A 19,838-nucleotide genomic window follows, 5' to 3' on the forward strand; every position below is an offset into this window, starting at 1 on the left:
TATGTGGAGACGTCCGCACCTCTCTCTCAGTAGTTGACAACTCCAGTAGGCAGAAGATCAGTAAGAACGTAGTTGAACTCAGAACCACTAAGGATCAACTGTATCTAATCGATAGTTATAGAACTTCATCCAACAATAGCATATCACTTGTTCTTCTAAAGCTCTGATGGAACAGGTACCAGGATAGATGAGACACTGGACTATAAAATAGACCTTCAAAGGTCAAGACAATATTGATCATGTGAAGAATGCTCCCATACTAAAATGGAATTAAGCTTGAAATTAATAATAGAAAGATAATTAGAAAATCTCCCAAGTATTCGGAGACTAAAAAACATACTTGTAAATAACACGTGGCTCAAAGAAGAAATCCGGGGAGAAATTTGAAATGTTTTGAATTAAATGTAATAAAAAAATACAGCTTTTGAAAATTTGTGGAATGTGGTTAAAAGCCTTACTTAGAGGGAAATTTTGGGCGTTGAGTGCATATATTAGAAAAGAAGATCTAAAATTCAGTGATCTAAGATTCTACTGTCGGAAAATAGAAATGGCAGAGCAAATTAAATACAAAACAAGCAGAAGAAAAAGAAAAAAATCATAGCAGAAATCAGTGAAATTGAAAACAACTTTCTTCATTTATAACAGCTTTATTTACAATTACCTAAAACATGGGAGCAAATAGGATTATTCTTATATGCATTTAGATTCACAGAGTGGTATATCCATGTAGTGGAATATTATTCAACAGTATAATAAATGAGCTATCAAGCAATGAGAAGACACATGCACACACGCGCGCGCACACACACACACACACACACACACACACAAACCTTAAATCCAAATTGTTAGTCAAAGAATCCAGTATGAAAATCCATATATTCTATGGTTCCCAAAGTACGATTTCTGGAAAGGCAAAACTGTAAAGATAGTCTAAAGATCAGTGGCTGTTGGGGTTGGAGGAAAGGAGGGATGAACAGGCAGAGCTCTGGGGAATTTTAGGAGAATAAATCTATTCTGTATGATACTGGAAAGGTGGATAGATGACGTTTGTCAACCCCTACAACTGTACAACACAAAAGTGAACCCTAATTTATGGACTTTAGCCAATTGGCTCATTAATTTGGATAAATACACCACACCAATGCAAGATTTTCATAGAGAAGTTTTGTCAGGGATCAGGGAAATCATAGGGGACTCATTGTACTTTCTGTACTTTTTTTCTGTAAGCTTAAAATTACTCTAGAAAATAAAGTATTTAAAAAAATATTCCTTGGGGCACCTGGGTGGCTCAGTCAGTTGGGCCTCCGACTTCAGCTCAGATCATGATCTCACAGTTCTGAGTTCGAGCATCGCTTCAGATTCTATGAGGCCTGCTTCATATTCTATGGAGCCTGCTTCAGATTCTATGTCTCCCTCTCTCTCTTCCCCACCCCCACTCATGCTCTGTCTCTCTCTCTCTTTCTCCAAAATAAATAAACATTAAAAACAAAATTTTTAAATACTCCTTAAACTGTATCCTTAAAGTGGGTGCATTTTATATTTTTAAAGTTTTTTACCCTAAAAAAGCTGAATGAATAAACTTTGATCAACTCCGTATAGTTCCTGTCTCAAATTCCTAAATAACCACAGGCTTTTTGGTGAGGCGGAGGACAGGATATGGGAAGTTTGATATAGTTTAAAAGAAACTAGACCAAGGATGGGTAAGAAACACACAAATTCTGCAATTAAAAGTTCACCATGAGTTAAATAAAGTTAAAAGACCATAAGGTTTCAAGAACTTGTCATATTTTGAAATAAAATCTCAGTGTGGAAATTTGAGGAATCATTAATACTACTAATTTAAGAAATAACTATATCAGAAGACACAGTTGAACATTCAGAAAATAGAAACGTATCCCAAGTGAGAAAGAGTCAGGATGAAGTTCTTAACTGAAGGCATTTGCAGCAGCAGGGAGTGTGAGTTTTGGAGTCACGCTGTCTGGATTTCTTTCCCCCGTTACAGTTTACCAAACAGCTGACCTTTGAAAACTATTCAAAATCTCTAAGACTCTGTTGCTTTCCGTATACAATGTGGAGAGTAGTAGTATCTTAGAGACATAGACAGTAGTACCTCCTCTTGGAGACATCAATGAAACAGTAGATTAAAATGTTTAACCCATTCCTATTTTTAGTAAAAACTCCATACACTGTGTTATTATTCATATTGTCATGAGTCTTCTTTTTAGTATGTCTCCTTCCCCCGTAATTTCATGAGAAGAAAGGTTCAACATCTGCAGAAGTGGTTGGCAAGTTTTTAGGAAATGATGATCAGTAGTGATTATAATGGAGCTGGCATATTAGGTATATAAATTTGATTTTTTTTTCAAGTCAGATGTTTTATTTGAACTTTACCTACATGCTTTTTATGGCTTCCTATGAAATTTCAAACATGATTTTTACTTGCTTATAATCAGTGACAGTCTAAACACTATGTTAGATAGGTACTTACATTTCTTTTTTAGTTTGGCATAATTTCAAATTTACAGAAAAGTTTCAAACATAGTATAAAGGATTTCCAAACACTTTTCAGAGTTCTCAAATGTTAATATGTTACTACATTTGCTTTATTTACATTTACTACATTTTCCCCTTCCCTCTCCACATACATTTTCATGTGATACTTCTGAAATTGTTAAGAGGAAATTGCATATATGATGATCCTTCCCTACAAGTCCCTGTATATTGCCTAAAAAATAGCATTCTTTCACAAAACCACAGTATAACCATCAAACTCAGGAAATTTGCATTGATATGATACTACTCTCTAATATACAGGCCTAGTCCAGATTTTACCAGTTGTCCCTGTAATGTCACCTATAGACAATACCCAGGGTGATTGCTTTCACTTGGCCATCATGTTTCTAGTTTCACTTCATTTGGAACAGTTTCTACATCTTTATAGATTTTAATATACTAATATTTTATAAAAATATTGGATACATTTTGTAATGAGTCCCTCTTGGCTTTGCCTGATGTTTTCTCATGATTAGATTTAGGTTCCATACTCTTGGCAGGAATACCACAAAAATGATACTGAGTTTTTCTTAGTGCATCCTTTTAGAAGGCAAATGCTGTCCATTAACCCCATTACTGCAGTGTGAATTTGATTATTTGGTTAAATAATGCAGACCAGATTTCTCCACTGAAAAGTTACTATTTAGTCTTCTGTCATTAGATACTTAGAGATATTAAAAAATCTTGTGACTCCTCTTTCAGCCACTCATTTTAGCATTAATTGATGATTCTTACCAATGCCTAAATCAGTTATTATCATATTATGATATTGTTTTAGTTAAATTTATCAGTCACTAAATAGCAGTGATCCCTCATAGAGGGGCGTAGCCCAAAAAGTCATCATTTCACAATGCAGTAGAAGTGGATAGGCATGAGTTTTCAGTCCAGTCAAAGCCAGGGACTCTTTCCATTGAGAAGATAACTGAGCCCATCACACCTGTGTTTAAATTGTGACATTATCATTTATTAGCCATTACCCTTTATGCAAAACACTTAACCAATTCACAGGGTTTTGTTTTTTTTTCTGTTTAAGAGGAATAAAAACACATCTAATAGGTTTTTCTTTTCAGATGAGATACTTTAAAGAACTTGGAAGGCATTACTTATATGTAAATATGCTAGCTACTTTTTTCTTCTAGGTTTTATTTCACACTTAGAAATTTCGCTCTTTAACCTATCAATCACAGAGACTTTTCCATTGTATATTGCATGGGAAACTTGTTACTTTCACATCTATTTCAATTATACTTGAAGAACGTGATTATTGAGAATGAAAAAAGAAAGAAGTATGTTTCAACCCAGTTATTCCATTCAACTTCCCATTTTTCTGGACAAATTTCTCTGCTTAATTGAAGTCACAGGTTTTGAATCGAATCTAAACACTTAAATGGATCCAAAAAGATGTTTAGATGTCTTTCTGTTCTTATCTGTTGTCTGGTTTCCCAAGATGTTTTAATGATATATTTTCAGAATGAAATGTAGTTAAGAAGCACTTATCCTTTGGGCTTTATGTTAATTTTATAACCGGGACGATAAGTGAGAACCAAGAACTGTGCGTGTAATCCCGGATTAGAATTTGCAATTGAAATGTAACTCTTTACAATACATTGAATCCCTTCATGATATGGATAGGCATATGAAACATCTAAATTCGTACACTACTGACATGTAAATTTGGTAAACTAACATAGTAAACAACAAAATTCTTACACTTATGAGGTTTACAAAATTTTATGTTGATGGTACAGAAAATAAAAATTATTTTTACTATCTTTATAGTAGCAGCCCAATTAAGACATTTGAAATCAAGGAGACAATCCAGAACATTACAAGGAACATTCTTAGTGCTCAATATCTGGTTTTCAAATAAATAAGCACATGGAATAAACAAAATAGATTGCACTATTAATCGTGTTTCATTGCAATTGAGCAATAACTTTTCATGGACTCTAGCCATGATAATAGTGCATGTGAATAGGTGTTGTAAATAGCACACATTTTTTTGACATGGGCAAACTCACTAGAAACATACACTTTTAAAAACTTCTTAACTTTTAGCGGTGCCTGGGTGGCTCAGTCCGTTGAGCGTCCGACTTCGGCTCAGGTCATGATCTCATAGCTTGTGAGTTCGGGCCCCGTGTCGGGCTCTGTGCTGACAGCTCAGAGCCTGGAGTCTGTTTCAGATTCTGTGTTTGTCTCTCTCTCTCTCTGCCCCTAACCTACTCACATTCTGTCTCTCTCAAAAATAAATAAATATTTTTAAAAAATTTTTAAAAATTAAAAAAAACTTTTTAACTTTTAATCTTCATATTTTTCATTTAGCCTATATATTCATACAAGGTACAAACACTTCTTATTCCACATTTAGAAGAGCAAATGTAGAAAGTGTGAACTTCACGTGTGTTACTATGGCCATCATATAGTATTATTTGATAGGCAGGAACTTTATACAAATATAAAACTGCACTGCTAGTCCTGGGTATTTAAACTTTGACATTTTTTAGCTTTCTGGTTTTTAATTCTTTAGTATTTTTTAAAATTAGCTTCTGCTGTGATCACAACACTACTAATTTGGGCAATGCACATCCATGTTTCTACTTTATCTGTGTATGTATCAATACTTAATATCAATGGGGATATCTTTTGTATCTGGCAAACATTGAAATCCAAATGGGGCTTGCTTTTTGAGTTGGAATGACATTAAGTCTGACCAAGTTCTTTGTTTTCTCAGTGTGAGTCAAACACAACTGTTTTGTTGGAAAACAATTTTAAGTTTCTAAGTTTACCTTTTACTCTTAAAAATATATATAAAACAATAGAAAAATACTTTTATCTGCCTGCTCTTTTGGGCTTCCCTGGAATAGCCTTCCGGTTCTGGCCATAGATGAAACCAGGAGACTCCCATTAACTTTCAGTCACTAACCTGTAAAATTGAAGACAGAAGCCCAACATTCATTCATGTTTCCGGTGGCAAGTTCTGTCTTCAATAGCTTCAACTTCTTCTTTACTCGTGACTAAATATTCAAGTTATATGCCATACTTCCTAAATGTAAATTTCTGTAGTCATTGTATCTTAAAATATTTTTATAGGTTTAAAAAGTCTGTATAGTATGGAGAAAGTCACCATCATGTTTTGACAAGAAACTAATAAAATAATGTAACTATTTGGTGTGGTTGATTCATCGAGGAAATCAAACCACTGGCAGGCTTTTCATAGTCAGTTAAATGCCACAACACATGAAATTGTCTGAAATTTGGACATCATGTCTAAGACTCAGTTTTTATATGTATTTTCTCCAATTCCATCTCTCATTCTGTTTCTTACAAATTGATAAGCTTGTATTTAAATGGGCTTCATTTTCAAACTCTGTGGGAATTACGAATCACTATTGAATGTTTTTCTTCTCAGAGCACCAAAGTAGTTGATCATAAATATACCCAATCTCCAGTCCATAAATTAGATAAGAGTCACATGACAGGAAGTATCCTCAAATAAGTATATTTATCTATCTGCTTTCAAACAAGTGTAAAGCCAAATTTACAGAAAGATGGCAAGCTAATCTTCACACTTATTTACGAAAAAGAAAAATTTTCATTAGACTGTTTTGAGCTAATAACCATCATATATCATAGTTTGGATGAATTTTTACCTCAACCAGTGTACTCTCTTAAAAATTTAACATTTTGGCCTGGCCTTCTCTTGATTGCTGTCCACATTTTTAGCATCGTCCAAAACCAAGTATCTTATCTTCCCTTTGAAGACATGTTTCCAACTATGCTGATGAACGCTTTCACATCATATCACCGCAAGTCCTTGGAAATCAGACACAAGCTTCATGGCCCCTCCTAGTTTTGTTTGTGGTTTTGAATGGCACAGTACTAGGGAGAATTAGATTAGTCTTACAGAATTTTTTTTCATAAAGCTACACTAATACATACCTACACATTAGAGTCAAAATCCATGTAGATTGGTTCCTGAGTTTTACTCAACATAGACTTCACATACATGCCAGTAAAAACTCTGTTGTGGGGGCACGCAGGTGGCTCAGTTGGTTAAGCATCCAACTCTTGATTTTGGCACAGGTCATGATCTCGCGGCTTCATGGGTTCGAGCCCCGCATCAGGCTCTGAGCTGGCAGTGGGGAGCCTGCTTGAGATCTTCTCTCTCTCCTCTCTCTCTGCCCCCCCCACATTCACACTGTCTCTGTCTCTCTCAAAATAAATAAATAAACTTAAAACAAAAAAACTCTGGTGTTAGAAGTAATCATTAATTTATATATGACAGGAAATTGTCAAATTTGTTTTACAGAGAAAGCACAATTATAGGATGCTCTTTATACCATGCTCAAAACCATTTACTTTGAATCAATTATTGAACACAAAGTGTTTCTTGCTCTTGAATAAAATAAGTGTGCTGTCTTAGAAGGATACTACATGAATGAAACAAACCATGAATGTTTGCACCCACGGATTTGACTGCCCATAGTATTTTATGTATGTTTGCTTCATTTGAGTATTTTGATTCTTAGTTCTCAGGTAATCCTAGATACACTTCTACTAAAATGAGATGGGTTTGAAAGAATGAACCACCCCCAGTTCACCTGCCACCCCTTGGTAGATAGCCCAGCACCTAGCAGCCAGTGGATAATCCATATCTGCTCCTTGCATGAGTAAAACAGAATTTAAATACATCCTAAATGTCTTGTTTTCCTAAAAATATGATCAAAGGCTCTCAATTCTTTGAAAATGTCATCCTTTATTTTTTGTAAAGCATGTCACATAAAATGCATGCATGATGTGTGAATTCCATTTGTTTATTTATAAGCATCAGAGTCTTGAAAAGCCTGCTTTAGATTTCCATAGTCTTCAGTTAGACTTTTGGCACACAACCTCGAGTGTCTGCATTCGGAGGTGGTCATAAAATTTCTGTTCACACCTTCAAGCAGCAGGGCCTTCAGCTAATTGCCACTTCAGTCGGCCACCTGTGCCCCCAGAAGCTGAGCCGGCCCAAATGGACGCTGGCGAATAAACCATGAAATTGCCGAAAGAGGCACGGCAAACAGGAAACATCTCTGTGGACCCAAATCATGTGGGTCTTCTCAAAGCACAGCGTGGAAACATGGGACGGTAATCATAATGCCACATTTGGCTCTGAAATCTAAATACCCTCCATTGTATACCAGATAGTCATGTAATTTAAAACACAGTATTTTTGTTAAATAAATACCAAACGACAAGGTAAAATTGGCAGATTGAAAATCAAATAACGATTTTTAAACAGAATTTTCTTGGAAATATTAAATTTATATTTTAAGGAATGGGTGAATAAATGCAAACATGTAAAATATGAGGGAAAAAATGAATCCTATCATATGAGTACTGAATGTATGCCCAGAATGTAGAACATAATGCCTTCTATTTCAAGGTATTATTTAGTAGCTCTTTTAATGTTTTCTGTAACTAACAAATCTGTTACCCTGTATGAACTGTACAGACAATTAAAATAAACTTTGTCCTACCAGCAAGAGGAAACTTTAGATTTTAAAACCACTTCTACTTCCTGAGTCAAGATCTTACTGTTGTCATAAAGGAACAATGGTTTAAGTGATCAGTTACCCGCTTGTACAATTTTTCTTTTTTCCACTCACCAACTCAGACTTTAGTGTTCCAAAAGAATACTTCACAGAATGCAGCACCCAAATGAGATATTTTGACTATGTTTCGGGGCCGCCTATGGCTTTGTGAAGAGTAATTTTGACTTTGGACTGTTTAATCCTTTTTAAGATGAAAAATAACTCTATTTAACAAAATACCCAACAGATACATGAAGAAATGCTTGACATCATTCATCATCAGGGAAATATATATCAAAACCACAATGAGATACCACCTCACACCTGTCAGAATGGCTAAAGTTACTAACTCAGATAATAACAGATGTTGGCGAGGATGCGGAGAAAGGGGAACCCTCTTGCACTGCTGGTGGAAATGCGAACTGGTGCAGCCACTCTGGAGAACAGTATGCAGGTTCCTCAAAAAGTTAAAAATAAAACTACCCTATGACCCGCCAACTAGGTATTTATCCAAAGGCTACAAAAATACTGATTCTAATGGGTACATGCACCCTGATGTTTATAGCAGCACCAGCAACAATAGCCAGTTATCGAAAGAGCCCAAATGTCCATCAACTGATGAATGAAGAAAGATGTGGTATATATATATGTACAATGGAATATTACTCAGTGATCAAAAAGAATGAAATCTTGCCATTTGCCACAACATGGATGGTAAGAAGTCAGTCAGAGAAAGACACCATATGATCTTACTCAATGTGGAATTTAAGAAACCAAACAGAAGAACAGAGGGGACGGGAAAGAAAAATAAAACAAGATAAAAACAGACAGAAAGGCAAATCATAGGAAACTCTTAACTACAGAGAACAAACCGAGGGTTGCTGGAGGGGAGATGGGTGGGGGATGGGCTAAATGGGTGATGGGCATTAACAAGGGCACTTGGGATGAGCACCGAGTGTTACATGCAAGTGATGAATCTGAATTCTACTCCCAAAACCAATACTACATTATATGTTAACCTACTTGAATTTAAATAAAATTTTGGAAGAAAAAAAAAGAATATTAAGTCTTCCAATCTATTAGAAAAAAAGGCCCTATTGAATTTTTACCAGTGAAAGTCATAAGAATATAGAGTCAATTCTTTTAATAGTTTAAATTTAATTTTATTTATTTCATTTAAAAATGTGCCAAATATTATATATACGTGGTAGTTAAATGGATGATTGAGAATGTTCTTTTAATTTAGCTTTGACAAGCATGTTTTAGAATATCTAACTTTTTTTTTCCTCTGGAACTACAGAATTTTAGCTCTCTTTATACAGTATTTGTATTGTATTTAATCTTAGTATACAGTGTGTACATTACCCCTCATGAGTTGCATATTCTTTATTGCTTTATGTAAAAATGGGACTAAAAATACCTCCATCATACGATGTGGAGAAACTTAAATAGGAACAAAAGAAGGGTAAAACAGCTAACTGTACTATGTTCAGAAATTTCAATTTCCTACTCCCTTCTTTTAAAGATGTATATTGAGAGCCTGCATAGGTGAACTCTTTCTAGGATAGCATCATATTTAAAAACAACAGCCAAAAAGCAACTTCCCTAATATGAATAAGTACCAATAGAGTGCTTACTTTTTACCCAGTCACTGTTTCTGATGTTTTATATTAAGTCATCTTCTTTAGCCCTCCAAGTATCCCTCTGAGATAGATGTTAATCCTGTACCGTTTTGCAGAAGAGCCTTAAGAGGTGTGCGTCAGGATGGGGACTCAACCCCAGCGGCTTGCATGCAGGGGCTATGCTCTTATCTGCGATGCTGTCCTGCCTCGCTGTCCAAGCTGAGGAAAATAAAGTCTGTTTCCAAATGTTGGGGAAAAAAAAAATCTTGAGAATCGAAATCAATGTTTTCTTCTCTGCAGTTTACCATTCCAGTATGATTTCTTTTAGACTAATCCATGCAGCATGGCCTCACAGGGAGCATCGTGTCACAGATTCTGACAGATCAAAGCATTTCAGAAATTCTGAAGCCCCACAGCAATGTAATCCCTTCTGAGAGGGATGGCTATAGCTGGCCCATAAATTCAGGCAACTCTACTGGGAAAGAATGAGAAGTGATTCCATTGGGCATGGGGGAAATGCCTTTAGCTCAAAGTCTAGGCTTTCTGTGTATATACAAAGTGCAGATTAAACCTCCTTTCGCTCTGTCCAAAAGAAGCACTTGCGTCGACACTCAGCTTTTCCACTTCGACAAGATGAAGAGCTAAACGAATACAGCTGGAAGCTAAACCGTTTGCTCCAGATGGTGTAGATATTTCAGACCTGTCGTTCCAAGGCAGTGGCAGCACACAGGATTTTACTCGAGGAGGAAGCAGTAACGTGTTTGCGAGGGCGACATTTACTTCTTTGGTGTACGAATAAAAAGCACGTCGACTTTAGGAAATACGTGTGCTCACAAAGCAGAGTACAGAACGGGGCAATGAAAAAGCGTGCCTTTGATAGGATTACTCTGAGCCCCTCCCCCATTTTTTTGTTTTGTTTGGTTTTTGGCTTTAATAATGTGCTTTTCGATTGCTTATTTCACGTCTCTTATGTAGAACAAGCATTACGGAAATACTCGCTGACCTGTGTGTCTGTGCCTGATTTTAGCCGTGTCCCTGTTCTGTATTTTGGGTACAGCGTGAGAACGAAAGGGTCCCATCTTTGTGCCCCAGCTGTCAGGGCTGCAAATCACTGAAGACACAACCACATGCCTGCAGTGAGATGGCCGTGTTGCCCCCACGTGGTTTTGCTCCCACAGCCGCCACCACCAGTGGAACTGCCTCCTGGCGTCACATAGTTATAACCACTGTGCGGGGGCCGTTAGCTGTTTGTTTGCAGCTTTTGTTTGTTTTATGTTTCTTTCAGATTTTTTGAGGTGGAACCGACAAAATTATAATACATTTAAAATGTACATCATGGGGGAAATCTGGGTGGCTCAGTGGGTTAAGCATCTGACTCTTGATTTCAGCTCAGGTCATGATCTCGTGGTTCGCGAGTTTGAGCCCCGTGTTGGGCTCTGTGCTGACAGTGCAGAGCCTGCTTGGGAGGCTCTCTCCCTCCATCTCTCTCTGCCCCTCCCCCCCACTCTAAAAATAAATAAAAAATTTTTGTTTAAATAAAATGTACATCATGATGATTTGATACACGTAACATGAAAGGAATCCTACCATCCAATTTATGAACACATCTGTCACCTCAGGTTTCTCTCTCTGTGTCTCTCTGATAAGAACATTTAAGTTCTGCTACTCTCGCTAAATTTCAGCTTTACAATCCATTGTTGTCAACTATCGTCCCCTATTGTAGATCCTCAGACCTTACTCATCTTACAGCTGAAAGTTTATACCCTTTTACCAGCCTCTCCCTATTTTCCCCACCCACCAGAGTCTGGCAACCATTTTAGTTTCTTGTTTCTATGAACTTGAATTTTTTTTCCCCTTTAGATTCCCCATGTAAGTGACACCGCACAGCATTTGTCTCTCTTTGTCTGACTTGTCTCACTTAGCATGATGCCCCTTCCCCCAGTTCATCCCTGTCATCACAAGTGACAGAAGTTCCTTCCTGCCCTCGGCTGAATAATATTCCTTCTTCTGTATGGATCCACCATTGTTGAAGTCCCTTGGGCATCGCTTCCTTCCGCTGGAGCCCTGCCTCCGGGACGCTGGGTAGCTGTGCGGCATCCTGAGTCTCACCCGCTCCGCCTCCATTAGAGGTGGGTGGGACTCTCGTGCTTCTCCAAGTCTCTGTGGATCAGATCACATCTGGATTACTGCTCAACAGTGACCTGTAGGGGCAATGTCCACAAACTGGGGACACTGAGTCACCAGTCGTAGAAAGCTCAAGGTTGCGTTGCGTGCAGAACGACAGAACATGATGAAGACTCTTAAAACAACATGAGCCCTTCTGGTGTGTTGTTTCCCTAGAAGGTACTCAGGGTGAAAGTTCCCACCTCTCTCCTGGCAATTCACATGGAGCCCGGAGGAGGGGATGACGTGGCCAGAAATGCTTTCCCAGTCCTTCCTCCTTTCTTTGTCCTAAGCCCGAGAGTGACTTCCCAACCCCCTTTCCATGCCCCTTCCTATCACGCAGAATTGCACGTGGCTTAATGTAACAGAGAAGCCCCAAACAGCAGTGATTCTGAAAAGATGGATGTTTCCATCTCTCACAAGAAAGGAAGCCCATCGGAGCCACCTGGGTGGCTCAGTCGGTTAAGCTTCCGACTTTGACTCAGGTCATGATCTCATGGCTTGTGAGTCCGAGCCCCCTGTCAAGTTCTGTGCTGACAGCTTAGAGTCTGGAACCTGCCTCAGATTCTGTGTCTCCCTCTCTCTCAGTCCCTCCCCTGCTCGTGCTCTGTCTCAAAAGTAAACAAACATTGAAAAAAAAAAGCCCTTCATCTGGCAGTTTAGAGATGGTATGGCTGCTCCCCAAGCCTTGAAGTCTCTGCAATTTCTGTGCTTCGGTCCGTCAGTGTGGGCCTCATGGCTCAGTGTGGCTGCTGGCCTTCGTCCATCACGTGAGCATTCTGGGCAGCAGGGTGGAGGAAGGAGAAGGTTGATCCCCCTCCCTTTATAGAGTCTTCCTGAAATTCCCACACATTTCTGCTTGCACCCTGTTGGCCAGAGTATAGCCACATGCCATGACGAGACGAAAAAGAGACGGAACGTTTAATCTTCTGGATGTGTGCATCCTGCCCTGAATCAATGTGAGGTTCTGTGGAGGAAGAGAATAGATACTGTGTAGGAAACATTTACCTTCTGCCTCACCATCTTGACCACAGGAGGTCAGTGCCCCTCATAACTGCAGCGAGGGCTGCAGGCCATGGCCCCACATCACTGCCACATCACTTAATCACAGGTTTGGAAACATACGCTATTCGCAGCACGATACAACGTTATTGTGGTTTCTTAAATCATTCTCAGCCTTAGTTGGCCTCTCCAATCTCTCTTACCTCTTTTTCCAAACCTGTAAATGAAGAAAATAGTAACAAGTGACTGAACTTACTTCAGTTGTGCTGACCCTCTAACTTCCCTTCACAGTGGGCTGGAGTGGCTCCTATCCTTTTGGAATTAGCCAATTTGGGCTCCTGCAACCCATCCTTCCTCCGACCCACACCAAGGTAACATCTAGTATGAAACTTCCAATCTGGTCCCTTTGCTGTGGTAGGTCTTCTGGAACTTCCCTGAGTATCCCAAAGACAAAAGAATTCTCAATATAAAGATCTGTATTATTATTATTATTATTATTATTACTATTATTAATTATTTTAATTCCGATATAGTTATCATACAGTGCCATGTTAGTCTTCGGTATAAAATATAATGATTCAACAATCTATGCATTACTCAGTGCTCATCATAAGTGTACTCTTAATCCCCACCACCTAGTTCACCCACCCCCAAACCACCAGTTTGTTCTCTATAGTTAAGAGTCTGTTTTTTGGTTTGTCTCTTTTTCATTTTTTTTAATGTTTATTTATTTTTGAAAGACAGAGAGAAACAGAGTGTGAGTGGGGGAAAGGCAGAGAAAGAGGGAGACACAGAATCTGAAACAGGCTCCAGGCTCCGAGCTGTCGGCACAGAGCCCGATTTGGGGCTTGAACTCATGAACCTTGAGATCATGACCTGAGCCAAAGTCAGAAGCTTAGCCGACTGAGCCACCCGGGCACCCCAGTAATATGGTATTTCTGATTGCAAATGCATGCTGTCTGTGCATATACACAAAATAATTCTTGCTAATGGCTTTGGGGTCGTTTCAGCCATTCCCAAGGTTTGCCACATTGTAATTCGATGTGTATTTTGTGTTTATTTACTGGCTTTGTGAATTGAGTTTTTGAATATTCATGATCTCTGTTTCCTTGAGCATGAGCCAGGGGTAAAGATGCCTGCTGCAGAGACATCCTGAACATCCCAAGTTTTGTCTGTGTCCCCAACACGTCCAAGCGTGTTACCTCTCAGATACACACAGTGCATGTATGGGAGTTGTTGATATCTTTCTGAACTAATAACACTGTACCTGTGTATGATTGTCTTCAAACTCATCGTCTTCTCCTAGCTGAGCACTGTAAAAATGAGGCAGTGTCTTAAGTGCTCTGCTTTGAATTATAACTCAGTATATTTTAATGTAATTGTACTTTTCCATTCAAAATAATCTCCTTTGGTTTATTTCATTTTATTTTCTAGTACCTAAACTCATTTGCTTTTCAAATGTTATATTCACAAGTATTTCTTTGTATTTTCCATTAGTTAGCAGAACGCTATGTATATTTTGAGAAAATACTGTTTGTGGGCAAAATATTGAGGTTCCTACTTTTTTCCCCTATTTTAAATTTAAAAAAATATTAATATCTTTTTTTTAACGTTTATTTATTTTTGAGACAGAGAGAGACAGAGCATGAACAGGAGAGGGGAAGAGAGAGAGGGAGACACAGAATCGGAAGCAGGCTCCAGGCTCTGAGCCATCAGCACAGAGCCCGACGCGGGGCCCGAACTCACGGACCGTGAGATCACGACCTGAGCCAAAGTCGGATGCTTAACCAACCGAGCCACCCAGGCGCCCCAAATATTTATATCTTTTTGATTGCATGCAACTGTTAAGGACTTATGTGACGTTTCTGCTTATTGTTGAAATTTTTTTCAGTTGGTATGCCCTCCTTATGGTTCATTTTCTTAGGCAGATTCCAAATTTGTTAAATTATGACCACTTTTTGTACATATGATACTCATTGCCAGCCATTAAGATCCTAGAGGTGGTGAGAATTATGATTTAATATCTATCCTTTTATTTTTAGTTTTGCTGTGAGATATGATATTTACTATTTTCATTATGCAGCTAGAAATTTACTTTTGAAAATATAATCATTTATTTCCTTTGATCACCTTCTAAATAGACCATTGAGAACCTCAGGGTATTTTTTTTTCTCATTCTGTTTCCCTTAAAAGATATTGTATCCATTAGAACCACACCTCAGTATCTATCTACCAGGATCTCAATTCTACAGATTCCTTTTTATTGAGCAAAAGATCAAATCTTTCCTTTCCTGTGTGATGATTTAAATTCTGCAATGAATTCCATACCATTATTTTCTTTGCTTATATGTACTCATAGTGCTAAAAAATAGGGAAATAAGGACAATTCCTTGCAAAAACTTATGATAATAAGTATTAACCAGTCCTTACAAAATCAGTGACAAAAGGAAAGCACCTCTTGCTTCTCACAATGGCGGGGACTGGGGAGTTGGACTCCCAGATAATTGCACGTCTCCTATCCAGGCCTTTCCCTTAAACTGATGCTCCAGAGATGAGCTCATCCTGGAATACTGCAAATCTAAATTAGCCTGAAATACCACAGGGGTTTCAGGGTTACATCATGAGTCTAGAGGAAAACTCAAAAATATCTCTATTTCAGGAAGTCTTATCTTAATTATTTTTCTTATCAATGTAAGCATAACATTTTCAAACAACGCACAACAAGCCTGAAACTTAAATACAGATCAGCCTGCTGCCTCTGTCCACTGAGCTGCCTCCACAAAATCGTAGACACCTCCCCACCCCCCATGCCTGCCACAAGGAGATTTCTTTCACTGGTGTTTTGTTTTTCTGTGAATGGCCTGACCGTGTCTACAACCACAAACCTAACAGAAAATGATCGGAACTATTCCTTTATGATGAAATACTGCATTACATAGGCTGGCTAAACTCATGGGTTGGAAAAAGGAGATGATTCAGTTCACTGTTGGGCTCATTGGTGAAACACAGAACATGCAGTCATGGCTGTCAAAGCAAAATGAACGAATTAAAAAAATATAACCATGAATGCAGGTGTATGAACTCCTTCTGGGAAGGTAATGCTGTCTGTGCTAGTTCAGAGACCGAAAGTAGTACAGGGAGCTACCCAATCCTATTCGGAAAAGAAAAAGTGTCATGCACGTAGTTTCACTGGATCTACTGGGTGGATGAGTAGGCTAATTATTATTGCTGTATGCAGAGGCACCCAGGGGTGTTGTGAGGGATTCCCAATGCTCCCTGGATCCTGAAGACAATGGGTGTTCTTCTCTCTCCTGTGGTCAGTGCACTGAAAGGAAAGTAAAACATGAAACTGAAAATTGTCTTTAATCCATGACTTTTGTACATGGCACACATGAAATGACCTCTTAGCCAATCTATTCTCCCAATTTCAAATGAAGGCGATAAGACTTCCATTCGCTCCCTGGTCTTTCAGCTAAATAGAAGGCAACCAGGGGCAGCGGACCCAATGGCATAGTCAAGAGCCAAGGAAGAGTGAATGTCACCAGCATATTGGTATTACTGATAGCAGATAGTGTGACCTTTTGCTTACAAGGTTAGTCTAATCATACACATGTAGAATAAAAAAAAAAACAGAAATGCACTTCAATTTGTAACTCACATTAATAGAAGAAATACAAGCACATACTTAAAAGCCATCAGCAGTACCATGATATTGGTTTAATTTTACTGCCTTTGACCCTCTTCCTCCCAGTAAGTATTGCTTTTGCATAATATGTTAAATTTGATTACAAAAAAAAAAAGCAAAAACAAAAACAACGAAACAAAAGAAGACAAGCCACAAACTGGAAGAACACACTTGGCAAAAGACACATTTGATAAAGGACCGTCATCCAATATAGAAAAAGAACTCTTAAAACTCACCAATAAGAAAACAAAACAAAACGGTTAAAAATGGGCAGAAGACCTGAGCAGATCCCTCGCCGAAGAAAGCATACAGATGGCAGATAAGCACACGGAAAGATGCTCCACGTCCTGTGCCATCGGGGAACTGCAGGTGAGAACAGCAGTGAGGAAAGCCTGCGCACCTGCGGAATGATGAAATCCAAACCGCGGAGGGCACCAGACTGGGGCGCGCTCCTGGGGCAGCAGGGACGCTCGTTCACCCCTGCTGCGAACGCAGAACAGGACGGCCACTGTGGGAGCCAGTTTGCTGGGATTGCTGGACCATATAGCAAATCTGTTTTTGATTTGTTGGGAACCACCGCGCCGTTCTCCGTAGTTGCTGCATCACTTTACAGCCCTGCCAGCAGCACCAGGATTTTAATTCCTCCACATTCTTGTTAACACTTGTTATTTTCTGGTTTCGTTTCTTTTGTTTCCCACAAGAACCGTTCCAGTGGGTGTGAGCGACTCAGTATATTGCGGCGATTCTCAAACAACAGATTCTCTTATAACTATCCTTGTCTTTTTGAAGAGATTTCTTTAAATGTAGAAATTCCACGTTAACTTATTATTTCCAGGTATTTAAAACGTAATTCACTTATCCAATGAGTGCTTTGTAAACCGACCCAAGTGCGTATGGAAGCACATATAGTGGCCATAATATTTTTAGCACATTTGTAAGGCTTTTAAAAATGGTGTGCACGATCAATTCTTCCAATTACAGAAGTGGAAACCGATGAAATTAAAAGCAGATTTGTCTTCTAAGCCCAGGTTAGGCAGTTCTGAGTCTCATGACAATTTTGAAAGAGGATGAGAATAGGAATTTTCATTTATCTTTGGTTATAATTGAAGCATATCTCATTACTTTTAGTTTCCCGTCAGTTTTTGACAATGAAGTGGTACCAAGGTCTGAGATTTTGGGTCATCGGGGAAATCCAGTGGGTATTCCTGTGTTGAATGCTTTTAGGACTTGCATGATCTCCTTAGGAGTCTTCAACTCCAGATTGCCATTTTGCAAATTCATATTTTTATTATAAGTCCATATGTGAGTTTTATTCATATTTGGGAGATAGTCGAGATGAAACTGAAATATTTTTTACTTAAATTATGTTTTTAATTTTTTAACGTTTATGTATTTACTTTTGAGAGACAGAGAGAGATAGAGACAGACAACACAAGCAGGAGAGGGACAGGGAGAGACACACACACAGAATCCGAATCAGGCTCCAGGCTCTGAGCTGTCAGCACAGAGCACAACACGGGGCTTGAAACTCAGGAACTGTGAGATCATGACACGAGCTGAAGTCGGACGCTTAACCAACTGAGCCATCCAGGAGCCCGTTTGTTAAATTTTTTAATGTTTATTTATTTTTGAGAGAGCGAGAACACAAGAGGGGGAGGGGCAGGGAGAGACAGGGACGGGGGATTCAAAGAAGGCTCTGCACTGTCAGCACAGAGCCCGACTTGGGGTCCAGGCTCATCAACCATGAGATCACGACCTGAGCTGAAGTCAGACGCTTAACCGACTGAGCCACCCAGGTGCTCCTTATCTAAAATTATTTTATGATTTTTCATCTTGGAAGCAAGAAAAGGGAAAAAGGAAAGCAGTAAGTGAGAAGTCTACCATTTCTTAAGTGATTCCACCAGAGACACTTGTAACTCAAGGAGGTTTGTGAAAATAACTGTCATGTACTCTTCAAATGTTCAAGGTCAGGAAGGACACGGAAAGTCTGAGGCACTAATCCAGATCGGAGGAGACTACGAGGCAGAACAGTTGAGTACAACATGCCTTCTGAATTAGATCTTCTGCCTTCCCAGAGGGTATTATTGGAACAATTGGCAAGATTTGAATGAATAGATTAGATGGTGATGATGTATAATATTAATTTCCTGATTTTGACATTTGCATTTTGGTTACATAAGAGAATGTTCTAGTGTGTGAGCATTACACACCGAAATGTTTACAAGTGACGGAGCATCGTGCTGACAGCTTATTTCCAAATGGTTCAGGAAAAACAAAGAGACTCTCTGCTGTAGTCTTGCAAATATCTTTACACTGAAAGTTATTTCTAGGTTACAAATTATCTAGACAAGAAATTAAAGATAAAATAAAGATCTTTTATTTGGCAAGTAAGTATTTTTGAAAACAGTGGAAATTTTTGTTTATCAAAAATTTCACTTAGGGGCTCATCCTAAATGTGACTTGGTTGATTGAGCATCCGACTCTTGATTTCAGCTCAGGTCATGACCCCAGGGTCGTGTGATCACACGTTGGACTCCATGCAGAGCACGGAGCCTTCTCCATTAAGATTCTCTCCCCCTCTGTCTGCCCCTCCCTTGTGCGCATGCCCACTAGCTCTGTCTCTCCAAAAAAAATTTTTTTTTATTTAAAAAGCAAACTGATTTATTTTATTCCAAGACAACTAACCCAAAGTAATAATATTAGGTAACCTTATTTTAGACTTTGTATTTCATAACAGTCTGGAGATGCCCTGGGTGAGAGCTGTATGATCAAGCACAGACAAGATTAGACCTATGTCTGGTAGGCCTTTGTTACATGATAATAAAAAAATAATTGACTCTTCTGTTAGAAGTTCTTTAACAGGAAGCTAGATAGAATATCTTGTCATTTTTGTCCCTTAAGAGCATCTTGCGTGAACGCTTCAACATGCAAAACTCACATGTGCCAAGGGAGCAAGCTATAAAAAGGCATATTAATGCATTTAAAACTTGTGAGCAACAGAAGTGTCCTATAGTCTGTCACAGATAATAGGCAAAAATGTGGTGGCTTCATGGTGCATCAGATTAAAATAAGTGAGCAATTTCCCATAGCTTGGGGATACGCGTGATAAAACCTTCCGTGACAAGTACATACTTCCCTTCTCACCTACCACCAAATGCGAATTCACAGTCACTATTAGACAGGGAAAATTATTTGATAAAGACGTTGCTAAGCCCGCCAGAAATGCGTTACTTGATT

The 19,838-nt window shown here is 38.7% G+C and overlaps 1 long non-coding RNA gene across 2 annotated transcripts in view; it reads left to right on the top strand.

Moving 5' to 3' along the window:
- Positions 1 to 19,838, top strand: part of LOC132695150 (uncharacterized) — a 206,329-nt gene that overhangs the window by 26,213 nt on the left and 160,278 nt on the right. The window lies entirely within an intron of this gene.

This window comes from Panthera onca, chromosome B4, assembly GCF_046562875.1.
Source record: "Panthera onca isolate mPanOnc1 chromosome B4, mPanOnc1 haplotype 2, whole genome shotgun sequence".
Classification (NCBI taxonomy): domain Eukaryota; kingdom Metazoa; phylum Chordata; class Mammalia; order Carnivora; family Felidae; genus Panthera; species Panthera onca.